We start from the raw sequence: 3,323 nt of genomic DNA, 5'->3' as shown, positions 1-3,323 counted from the left end.
AAAACATGTTTATAAGTTGTCTTTTCATTAACAAAAGAAAATATTCCAAGACACTGGTAAACTGCAGAAATAGCCTTCCTATCTTTCCAATTCAAGATTCTGATTTTAGAAGTTATAGTTTAAAATATTTTTTAATTTTTATTTTTTTAAATGGGATTTATTTATTTATTTATTTATGGCTGTGTTGGGTCTTCATTTCTGTGCGAAGGCTTTCTCTAGTTGCGGCAAGCGGGAGCCACTCTTCATCGTGGTGCGCGGGCCTCTCACTGTCGCGGCCTCTCTTGTTGCGGAGCACAGGCTCCAGACGCGCAGGCTCAGTAGTTGTGGCTCACAGGCCCAGTTGCTCCGCAGCATGTGGGATCTTCCCAGACCAGGGCTCAAACCCGTGTCCCCTGCATTAGCAGGCAGATTCTCAACCACTGCACCACCAGGGAAGCCCTATAGTTAAAAAATTTTAAACACAGAATAGTCTAGCTGTGTTTAAAGCTTCTGGTAAAAGGCCATATGCTTTGTAGAGTCCACACCCAGCTCTAGCTTTTTTTTTTTTTTTTTTTCTTTAGCTCACTAATGATCACATTTTTCCATATAGCATTGAGTAAAAAGTTAAACTGTCATGCATGTCAAATTGCACGACAAAGTGTAAATCAGTCTGGTGATGTCATATTTTACCAAAGGACTCTAAATAAGTGTTTGAAGAGTAAACAGCATGACAAATCATGCCATTTAAAGAAACAAGTGAAATATGTGAGAATTTTAAAAAATCATTTTCATACTTAGAAAAGATCAAACCTTAAATCTAATTCTTCAAGGCTTATGAGAATGGTTTCAACTGCATTATTAGATGGTAAGCAATTCATAATCAACTTTTATTCATCTTTGTACCCTCCCCCCCAATTAGCTTACATAGTAAGCAAGCAAATAAATACTTATTAGATGAGTCAGCTTCTTAGAAGACCTGTGAAATAGTACGTACATGTCCATTACAGATGGGAAATGAATGCATAGACTTTTAAAATGCATGTGATATAGTAGCAATGAAATGAAAAGCCTGGCCCTCAACTGAGACAAGTACATTTCTGTCCCACATCAATTTAAGAACTGAAATACATGACTGACTTTGAGAACAGTAAACTGACATCTTTTTTTCTCTGAAAATATGCCAAGATTAACTTCAGGATCACTTTGCCTAAACCCACAATGTTTTCATCCTGTAAGAGAATCTACTTACTAAACTATATTCATGTTCTTTGGGCACCATCGTAGTTCACTTTTAAAAGGGTAATAGGAATACCAGGTGGACAGAAGTCCCAATTTTCCTAGAGAGAAGTTACAGGAGATTGTGAGCTTTTAGGCAATATTTGAAAGAGCCCACTAATGGTACAAGTGGATGAGAATGTTACTTGTCTATCTCTCCTAGAGAATAATCTTAAGTCAGTATTATTTCCACCACCATTAATAAAATGACACTGAGTTAACAGGGAATAGTGAAAACTATTTTTAAAAAATCTTTTATTGGAAGATTAATTTTATCAAATGAAATAATCTCTGATGGACACTTCGATGTCAAAGATGTTTCACTTATTTGTTTGGACTTTCCATGGTTTGTATAGTTTGGAGAAAATTGTCCAACATGAAATATAAATTATTCCTTTGCTTAGTATACTCTTATTATTTAAGAAACAGAAGACAGTTCTCCTAATAGGAGTTAGTTCTTAGTAGTAAAGCAAAATAAAAATAAAAAGGATGTCAATTTATTGTTCTGAGTACTATAGTACTGCTAAATTGTAAGTTATAGTCTTTAAGTGCAAATTATGGCATCAGTCAGTAGTTCCCAAAATAAATCCAATCACTTTCACACTGAAAACATACAACACTTCCCTTTGAAAGTAAAAGAATACACATAGCCAAATTTTAAATAGTTCTTCTGTTTTAGAAAACAAAAGCCAAAAAATCCTTCCGGAATAGTTTACTCAGTTTGTTGATAATTTCTCTCCTTCCAGTCTTCAGTTTTTAATACCTCTAACCTAAGGCAAAATGAAATTCAAAACAATTTTAAAGCTTACAGGCAAATCCTGGGGAAAAGTGAGAAGAATGGAAAGTAATGCTTCAAGTTACATTTCTGTGAAACTGGGGATTTTATTCCTATGTTCATTCTCCATTTGATAGGAGGGAAAAAGCAAGAGCTTGCTCCAAAACAGAAAAAAACAAACAGCAACAAAAAAACTTCTATAACTAGGTCATTGGTTAAAAAAAAAATTCAGGCTGATGAATACTACCATATAAATTAGTCAAACATTTTATTATAGAGTATGTATTTATATCAAAAGCACAAAAACAGCTTTATTCTTAAAACCAGGAAGATTGTGATGTTACATACGTAGATTCAATAATTCCAGTCCATTTCTATGGGTACTAAGTGCCTTATCACCTCAGATTAGTTAAAACAAGGTGCAAATGAGGCCAAGATAACAGGTCTGATCACCATGTGGGTCCCCTGGCATCATCTGGCTTCTCAAATTGAGACGTGTGGTCCAAATCCCATTTAGTCATCTTCTAAATGTTTGCTACTAGTCTCAATGGGACTGAGCCAAAGACTACATTGGTTTCAAATCAAAGCTCATGTTCCTATAAGTCAGAAGGTTAATCCTCAAATAATAAGGACAGAATAATTAACACTGTCATCTCATTCCAAATAAAATGAATTATCAAATATCCTGGCATATTTAAAGTGAATTATATAGGAAGTAGTAAAGCTCAGAAGCATTCCATGGTAACTGAGCTAAAGAGAGGAATGACAAATGTAGTAAAAGCCATCATTACCAATAAGGATCACCAAATTCTTAGAAATAAGTAATTAGCTCCAAAAGATTTCTCTTGCCTTTTTAAAAAAGTCTTTGGGCCACATCAGAGTAAAACAAACAATAACCACAATTTTAAAAATCAGATTATTTTTCCCTATTTGTTCTTACAGGCCATTAGTATTCTTTTAAAACTTGCTCCCTGAGAGATCCCAGACTATGTCAAATAAAGAAATTAAGAGTGAGATTGGAGTTCCTCTCATTAAAAAAAAAATCTGTATTAGCTTTATCACTTTTTATATCACTATATAACCCTAATATTAAAATGTCAACAGGGTAAAATCAACTACTAAGGAATACAGTTCTGAGAATACTTGGGGGTAAATTTAGTATCTATATAAAATTGATATTATAGTCAAGGATTTAACTGATGGTGCCGAAAAAACAAATGTAATATTATTTTAAGGGGAAAGATTTTGTTTTAATTTGTACCATCCCGCTTATTTAGTAAAGTAGATTATCAAC

Source organism: Balaenoptera physalus (genome assembly GCF_965194825.1).
Source record: "Balaenoptera physalus genome assembly, chromosome: 7".
In the NCBI taxonomy this organism is placed as follows: domain Eukaryota; kingdom Metazoa; phylum Chordata; class Mammalia; order Artiodactyla; family Balaenopteridae; genus Balaenoptera; species Balaenoptera physalus.
Note: the sequence above shows the minus strand (reverse complement) of the source record.